At 38.8% G+C, this 9,776-nt stretch overlaps 1 pseudogene; it reads left to right on the top strand.

Annotated features, from left to right (window-relative positions):
• LOC102468793 (protein FAM92A-like) overlaps nucleotides 1–9,776 on the top strand; it is an 80,143-nt pseudogene that overhangs the window by 17,599 nt on the left and 52,768 nt on the right.

The raw sequence follows: 9,776 nt of genomic DNA, 5'->3' as shown, positions 1-9,776 counted from the left end.
AGGTCCGGGACTCGAACCATGGTCGACTACGTGGGAGTCCAGTGACATAGCCATTACACTAACTGCTGGTCCCTTATCCAAATACATTTTTTTTTTGGAGAGATTTTCACTACAGGGCGCGTGCGCTCGCCAGCCAGACAGAGAGAGACATTAGAGACAGAAAGCGAGAAATCACCCCCCAGGGGGGATGGTCACGCCGCAATCCCTTCTCCTCCATTCTCCTCTCGGGATCTTGGGCACGCACGCACACGCGCCCGGCATGAGTTTTAAGCCACCGGGTCCAGGACGCAAACCGCGGTTGACTACGTGGGAGTCCAGCGACATAGCCATTACGCTAACTGCTGGTTCCCTCCACATACATTTTTGACCACCTATTCTAACAATTAGCTGGACACCTCTGTATCCCTGATTGCTTTTTTTATGCTAAAAAGTGAAGAGAGAGACACACACACACAGAGAACCCTACTATGGGACCTGGTTATGCCACAGTCCATTTTCCTCTAATTTTCCACCCCATCAGGATCCTGAGTACCCGCATGTCTATCTGGCATGTTTTTCAAGCTCCTGGGGCCAGGACTTGAACCATGGTTGGCCATGAGGGATCTGGCTCCCTCTGCTCAGTGCTTACCTATTACCTACAGGGCTGACTCCCTGATTGGTTTTTATCCAGTGCCATGAATAGTGCTACTGCTGCTGTTATAACTACTCTCAGTACAATATTTACATGTGTATAACACTTAATGATTTACAAAGGGATTTCTAATTAATGAGTTCCCTGAAATTCTCTAATACCTGTGAGGGAGGTGTTATCCTCATTTGACAAGAATTTCTAGTTTCCTCTTTCATGGCTATTTGGATGATCATAGACAGCATAACTAAGGTGAGAGAAAGAATGCACATGAAAATAAAAGTAGGATTTTTTTTTAAAGTGTGCTGGTAGGATACCTGTGCTCTGACATTGTAAGATATTGGAGAGGTTAAGGAAGGTACAGTAGTAATTGTTTCAGCCACATGATGTGAGTTTTCTTTCCTTTCCACATTTCTTCTGCTACTCAGTTTCTTGAAAAATGTGGCAGCAGGCATGGAGGTGATGAGGTACAAACATGATATTTCACTTTTAAAACTGGTGAAGGGAAGGTCCAATATTAAACATGGCACCTTACTCTAATTCAAAGAGGAAAGTGAAATCCTTGTGGCACTGGAGAACAAAAGAATTGAGAGCATCTGAAAGAAGAATGGGCACAAACAAAGAGTAATTAAAGCTTTTAGCTTTTATTATATGACTCAGAGAGGTTAATTGATTTTCTGAGAGTCATGCGTCTACAAAGAGCTGAAGCTGAGATGTGAACAAAGGTTTGTTGGATACTAAAGCTGGACTTCATCCATAATGTGATATTCTGTCTCATCTCACAGGTGCGGCAGGATAGTATGTAGAGACAGGAACCAAACTAAGGCATTTTACCTTTATTTCCTTATAGAAGGGCTGACATTCCAAAACACACAGACAATGGAGTCAGAGTTTTGACATGTGAGTTGAAAAATAAAGCTCAGGTTATTTTTTTAAGACAAAATACTTGGAAGATTATCTAAGAACTAGTTTTAGCCATCCAGTGGTTATTGGGTTATTATTGAAATTATCACCCCTAATTATTTACCCTTCATCTAGCCCTGCCATTTGCCATTTAATTTGCAGTTGCACACACAGGAGGTTGAGAGCAGAGGATTACCCCACCCTGACTTTGAACCTGGAAATGTGACTTGCTTTGGTTTATGTGTGGGGGCACAAACGACAGTTTGCTAGTTTCAAGCCCAGGCCCTCTGAGTCTCTAACATCACTGTGAGAAGAACTTCTTCAGGAGAGTTGCTTCCCTTCCTGGAGTTCCAAATGAATACACATTGGGACCTACAGAAGGCATAATGGTTATATTGCTGGACTCCCATATAGTCGACTGTGGTTCAAGTAGTGGACCTGGCAGCATATAACTCACTCTGGGTGCGGTGTGTACATACCCAAGATCCTGAGAGGAGAATGGAGGAGAAGGGATTGTAGCATGACTATCCCTTTGGGGGTTGATTTCTCACTTTCTTTCTCTCTGTCTCTCCAGTGAGTGTCTGCACCCTATGGCAAAAATCTCTCTCTCTCTGAAAAAAAAAAAAAAAGTCAAGAACACACATTAGGTATAGTTGCCTAGTCATGCCATGGCAGACCTGGAGCTTTGAGATGCTATCTACTGGGATGCCAGCTGATGGTGTGGTGGTTATAAGGCATCTCAATCCTACATGGTCAGCAGGTGCAGTTTGAGTCCCATACTTGGCAAATTGAAAGGATACACTGGGCATGTGTGCGTGCATGCCCAAAATCCCAAGAGAGAGGAATGGAGAAGGGATTGCAGCATGAGCATCCATCCTGGGGGTGCTTTCTCACTTTCCTTCTCTCTCTCTGTCTCTGGTGAGTGCACATGCCCTGTAGCAAACTTTTAAAAATAAAGAAATACTAAATCAGTGTGAGAGTGAAAATACAGCTTCTCTTTAAAAAAGATAAAAGATGCTAGGTACTGAATATGTAGAAAATTGAAGTTTAGATATGTTTAACTTTTTAAAAAGCAATTATTTAATTTTTATTATTATTATCATTATTATTATTTTTCAGTTTGCTACAGGGCACATGTGCTCATCAGAGAGAGACAGAGAAAGAGAAAGTGAGAAAGCAAGATGCCAGGTCTGACACTCAAACCACAGTCGGCCATGTGGGAGTCTAGTGCCTCAGCCACCACACCACCTGTTGGCCCCAGTTTAACTATTTTGCCAATGCCACACTAACAGCCCAGGGAATGAGGAAAACTCTCCTGCTTCAGCTTGTAAGCTCCCAAGTAACCTTAACATGATATACAGGACTACGAGGAAGTGGAGGGCTGGAGCAGTATCATATTCATCTTTAGTCACCTTGTGATTAGCCTGGCACAGGAGAAGACTCAGTGTTTGAAAATTAATGCATGAATACCTTTCTCCTTCTCCTCCTACAAATATTTTTAAAACCAAGGAAGGGAAAACATGTTTTGTAAACTTCATTTTGAATGAAACCAGGAGACACGTACTTCTCAGACTCCAAAATCCATTAAATGTATGTATATAGTGCACTGTTGGAAAAGCCATGATGCATTTTTCCATGGTTTTCTATACAAAAATGCATCATGACTTATCCAGTAAACACACACACACACATTAAAGTTTCAGAAATCCTCTTACACAGCCTCCCAGAGGACCCAAGTAGGATCGGGACCTGCTTGTCCATATATATGTGTGTGTGTCTTTTATAATATTCACATGCATTTATTTAAGCCTGCCAAAGAAAGTCGAGATTAAGCATAAGCATAAGCATTGCCTCTCGTATAAGAGGCAATGAACAGAATTAAGCCCTTAATAATGGTGAGAGGGGCCAATAGTGAAAGTTCTCAGAAATTTCCAGATAAAGATACACTACAGGATGAAAAGGAACTTTCTTGGATGGGGTAAGGCGATATCTATTTTGTAACAATAGGTACAAGAACAGGATCAACTGGCCTGGTGGCAGAAACTCTCAGAAACCCATTTTAGGTCAGAGAAGTAGAGGAGTTCAAGCCACACAAAGAATTACACAGATGAGCAAAAATTGCAGGAAGCAATTTGTCTCTGTGGTAGCAAAGATCGAACCTTTGGTTTCAGAAGCTGCCATTGCCCCTTATTGTCCTAGCTACACCCCACACCATGGGAATGTACTGGAAATAGCTGATCCAAGAGAATATAACCTATTCAGTTTTGAGCAATAGAAAAGAAATAAGCACAAAGACATGTTAAAAAAAAGTTTTTGTGATAGAACCGTAAATTTTACTAACACATGAAGAACACTTAACAGAAAATAGTACCTTACAACCAATGAAAATTGTGACAAATGGACACAGTTGTTGCCTGCTCCATCCCCTTTGCACTCAAAGACCTGAAAATGCTGATGGCTGTTTGAGGAAAATCCCAGTGACTTCATCATGACAGCATTTTCTGGCTGATCTTCCTACAGGTAAGGTAAGCTGGAAATGCCAGAGAGTTCACATCCCTATGTTACAAACAGCCTTCAACCTATAATACATAGGAATTGTCTCACCTTTGGAAAAATGAGGGACAGTGCTGGATGAGATCTACATCCCTGTTACTTAGCATTACTTGGTATATTGTTATGGAATGCAGAATCCAGATCCATCTCAGACCAGACTGACAAGTGTCTGTGCTTTTCAAAGAACCCCAGGTGACTTATATGCACATCTAAGTTTTATAAATCCTCTTAGACATGGTCTCCCAGGGGACCCAAGCAGGATTGGGACCTACTTGTCCTTAGCAGCAACCTGCTAAATAGTGCACCCTGTATTGGCTACCCATCCCTTCCTTATTTTGGTTTACTAATTTCATCCCAGTGCTTCTTGGCATCATTCCCCCAAATAATTAACTTGCTCTCACATTGTTTTTGTAGGGGCCTCTTCCGAGAGAACCCCACTATTCTAGTCCATTCTGTGGCTAACAACAGAAATCATCTTCAACTGGATGATTAATAAGAATAGAGGCTTATCTAGCTCACAGTTTTGGAGGTTCTTCTGTGGTGAGGGTCTTCTTGTTGATGGGGTCCTGAGCATCCTGCATGATTAGAGAACAGGAGAAGCACATGCAGGGTAGAGCAGAGTGTGTCTCGGTCTCATTCTTTCTCCTTATAAACCCATCAGAATTCAATCACAGGAGCTCCAACTTATTGCTCATCTCTTCCAAAAGGCCCCCTCTGTCAACACCATACTTGAATTTAGTTTACTCTTAATATCTTCACAGTACAGCAAAGTTCTAACACATGAATAATTGGGGGACACATTGTAAGTATACTACTAACCTATGATAGTAACCAAATACTGCTGACCTATATTTTAAAATAATGATGACCAACATTTAAAAATAATATTGGCCTAGCCTCTGTGGTATAGTTGGTAGTTGACTGCAGTGTTGGAAGCCATATAGTAACCATGATTTGAATCCCTGGCCTGGTCAATCTGACACAAGTAGGGCATGTAAGTGACTGAATAGGATCCAACAAGCTGGAGGACTTGAGTAAAGGGACCCTGATGTATCCAGACCCTGTGGTGAGTACTCTTCTCTTTGTCTATCTCACATGCTCATGTGCTCTATTATGAATAAAGAGTAGAAAATTTTATTAATGAAAGCAACTACCTTTTTATATTTTTTAAATGTCAGAAAGCACGTGCATTCACCAGACAGAAAGAGAGAGAGGGAGAGGGAGAAAGCACTCCCTAATGGAATGTGGTCATGCCACAATTCCTTCCCCTCCATTTTTCCATTTTGTTGGGATTTGTGGCATATACAAACATGTGCCTGATGTATTTTTCAAGCTGTTGGGGCCAGGATTTGAACTGCAGTTGATCATGTAGGATCCAACTCCCTTAACTACTAGGCTTCAGGGCTGGCTCAGCAGTTGCCTTTCTGAAGAAAAGTCACATATAAGAAATGTAAGAACTCAGGGAAAAGATGAGAAGAAGATATAAAAGTTATATATCATATATATATATATTACTTTAGGGCATGTAAATCTATCTATCTATCTATCTATCTATCTATCTATCTATCTATCTATCTATCTATTACTATAGGGCATGTGCGCTGGCCAGAGAGACAAAAAATGAGAAATAACCCTCCATAGGGTTGGCCATGCTGCAAGCCCTTTTCCTCCATTCTCCTCTTGGGCATGCACACACACATGCCTGGCATGAGTTTCAAGCCACCGGGTCTGGGACTTGAACTGCAGTCAACTACAAGGGAGTCCAGCAGCATAACCATTATATTATCTGCTGGTCCCAAAGATAGAAGATTTTTCGAAAAGTGTGCTGGAATAATGTGGTTGAATGTTAGAAGCAAAATGGTAGAATCATAGATGGAATTAGATAGGAAGATGGAATTGGAAGGAAAATAAGAGATCACAGACATGATTGTGGACATTATAGTAAACAAGCAGTATGGAAATAGAAGCCAGAAGTGAACATAGCAAACCTAATAAAGCAGAAAGAAAGAAATAGTTCAAAGAGATTGGAGAGAGAATAATAATTATTGAAGAAGGCTAAAGGATATCCAACGCATACCTAAGTGAAGTTATCAGAGGAAAACAAAGCAAAATGTGAACTAGGGACAAATATTTAAACATATAATTCAAAAACCTTTTCTGATATAAAAGATAATTTTTACACTGGGTGGTAGGAAAAAGTTGACTTCAAATAGTCTACACTGAAGTATGTCCTGGTAATATTATTAGACCTTAAATATAAAGAAAGAATTCATTGATCAACCAGGTAAAAAGATCAAGTCCCTCAAGCTGTTTCAGACTTCTCTATATTATCAATCCAGGCCAAAACACACTGGAAAACTTCCTGAAACATACTAACGGAACAAAAGATTGAGCCCAGGATTTCAGGCACTAGAACGTAATTTGAATATGCATGAACACAGAGGCTATTGTTATCAGGAGTGCTACTTAAGAAAGTTACAAGAGGATGGCTATAGTGGGTGACAATTCAGTGTATGCTTCAGGACAGTTAGAGGAGTGGATTTTGAATGTATATAATATAGGGTGATGATGAATACTCAAGATAGTAAATGTGTTTATTGCCTTGATTTGAGCAATACACAATGGATATGTATTTTGAAAAAAAACATACTAGCCCACAAATAGGTACAACTATGATATGTGAATTCAAAATTATAAGAAAAAAAGAACTTCAACTAACCAATAGATTAGAGAAAGAACTGGTAGTGAGTATCCAATACATTTTAATTATAGAGCTAAGGCTTATGCAAATGATGCTTAAGATTAGGATGACAGATGGCAATATAAGTGAATGTGTCTGGACACCGCTTAAAAATATTGTGAGAAGTAGGGAGAAAAGTGAATTTTTTTTGCATTGCCTTTAATGGAATTCTAAACAAAAATCAGAAATGTAAATATATGTAATAGTGTAACAAAATAAGTATCAAGAAAGGTAATATTATGGGTCAATCTGACACTGCAGTGGTTAAGTGCCGTGTGTTGAGAGCTGGATCCCACAAGGCGACTGTGGTATGAAACCTAGCCATGGAGGCTTTAAAAAACACTGGGTCCTTGTGTGTGCATGACCCAAATCCTCATTGGATGTAGTAATGGAGGAAGGAGGACTGTGTTGTGACCACACCCCATCAGGGAGTGCTTTTGCTCTCTCTCCCTCTTTCTTTCTGGGTAGTGCACATGCCATCTGGCAGTAAAGCTAAAAGAAAGATAATTTTACTCAAGAAAGAAGTTAAAATAATAGAAGCATAGAGTACAATGGTGTTTACTAGGGACTAGGGCAGGGGAAATGAAGAGATGCAGGTTAAAAAATATAAAATTTCAGCTAGATAAGGCGAATAAGTTCAGGAGATCTATTGTACAACATGGTGACTACTATTTAGTTAAAAACAATGTAATGTACACTTGAAAGTTGCTTAGAGAATATTAGATTTTCTGTTTCACTCTTCTCTATATTATCAATCCAGGCCAAAACACACTGGAAAACTTCCTGAAACATACTAACGGAACAAAAGATTGAGCCCAGGATTTCAGGCACTAGAACGTAATTTGAATATGCATGAACACAGAGGCTATTGTTATCAGGAGTGCTACTTAAGAAAGTTACAAGAGGATGGCTATAGTGGGTGACAATTCAGTGTATGCTTCAGGACAGTTAGAGGAGTGGATTTTGAATGTATATAATATAGGGTGATGATGAATACTCAAGATAGTAAATGTGTTTATTGCCTTGATTTGAGCAATACACAATGGATATGTATTTTGAAAAAAAACATACTAGCCCACAAATAGGTACAACTATGATATGTGAATTCAAAATTATAAGAAAAAAAGAACTTCAACTAACCAATAGATTAGAGAAAGAACTGGTAGTGAGTATCCAATACATTTTAATTATAGAGCTAAGGCTTATGCAAATGATGCTTAAGATTAGGATGACAGATGGCAATATAAGTGAATGTGTCTGGACACCGCTTAAAAATATTGTGAGAAGTAGGGAGAAAAGTGAATTTTTTTTGCATTGCCTTTAATGGAATTCTAAACAAAAATCAGAAATGTAAATATATGTAATAGTGTAACAAAATAAGTATCAAGAAAGGTAATATTATGGGTCAATCTGACACTGCAGTGGTTAAGTGCCGTGTGTTGAGAGCTGGATCCCACAAGGCGACTGTGGTATGAAACCTAGCCATGGAGGCTTTAAAAAACACTGGGTCCTTGTGTGTGCATGACCCAAATCCTCATTGGATGTAGTAATGGAGGAAGGAGGACTGTGTTGTGACCACACCCCATCAGGGAGTGCTTTTGCTCTCTCTCCCTCTTTCTTTCTGGGTAGTGCACATGCCATCTGGCAGTAAAGCTAAAAGAAAGATAATTTTACTCAAGAAAGAAGTTAAAATAATAGAAGCATAGAGTACAATGGTGTTTACTAGGGACTAGGGCAGGGGAAATGAAGAGATGCAGGTTAAAAAATATAAAATTTCAGCTAGATAAGGCGAATAAGTTCAGGAGATCTATTGTACAACATGGTGACTACTATTTAGTTAAAAACAATGTAATGTACACTTGAAAGTTGCTTAGAGAATATTAGATTTTAATGTTTTCGCCACAAAAACATATGTGACATAATGCATATGTTAATTAACTTAATTTAGCCACTCTGGTGTGTGTGTATCATATTGTTCACTCTAAATATATACAGTTTTTATTTAAAATTAAAAATAGCAAAACATAAAAGAAAAGAATTGGTAAGATAGGAAGAAAAGTGAGAAGAAAACAGTAAATGAATTCGAGTTTTTTGCAAATGTCATTTGAATTATTGGTTTGAATAATCAACTCTAATGTTAGTTAAAATGTATCAGAATCTTTTTAAATACCAGACTAAACTACCAGGAATGAACAATTTTTTTGAAAGTACTTAAGAAAGAAGATTTAGGGGGTTTAAAAATTAAGGTATAATTGAAGCATAGTTTGATTTGATGAATAGATAGGAGTCTGTCATTTTTGTAGCATTGTACGAGATTTAAACCACAGGGCTTCACATCGTTGAAAGAATGAGTGATTGAAATAGGCTTTCTCTTACAAGCACTTTTAGAAAAATTTAGGCATAAAGTAATTGTAAAATGGTCTCTTGTGATACAATAACTTTTCCTTCTGTGGAAAGATGAACGTCCAGGTAGCCAGAAGGGTACACGAGTGGAAGGGGAATAATTAGCCAGAAGGGTACACGAGTGGAAGGGGAATATTCCTCACTCATGAGTACATAATGATTCCAACAATTGTGCTCATTTAGAAATTACCATAATAATTAACCTCATAAAATTACTTTGGGTTAAGCTATCTCATGGAAAGAATTGTTTTAACATAGTAAAAAGCCTTCTTATGTACAATGCATAACTAATTTCCAATGAGCTCTTTCAAAATTCATAAACACATTCTGTGAGCAGCTAACCTGGGTATTTCAGATGTTTCAAGAATAAACTCCTCTACTGAAAGAAAATTCTTGCTGAAAATGTGCTTTATGAGATTTTCTTTTTACACTGCTTTCTGCTCCCTAGAGAAGCCAATGCTTTGTGAAGTTACCTAATGGACCAAGAAAACTCACTGAGCTAGTGACTTACAGTCACATGGAGTTCCAAAGCAGACATCTCAGGCATCA

This window comes from Tupaia chinensis, unplaced genomic scaffold, assembly GCF_000334495.1.
Source record: "Tupaia chinensis unplaced genomic scaffold, TupChi_1.0 Scaffold000600_1, whole genome shotgun sequence".
Classification (NCBI taxonomy): domain Eukaryota; kingdom Metazoa; phylum Chordata; class Mammalia; order Scandentia; family Tupaiidae; genus Tupaia; species Tupaia belangeri.
Note: the sequence above shows the minus strand (reverse complement) of the source record. Positions and strands in the feature narration are given on the sequence as shown.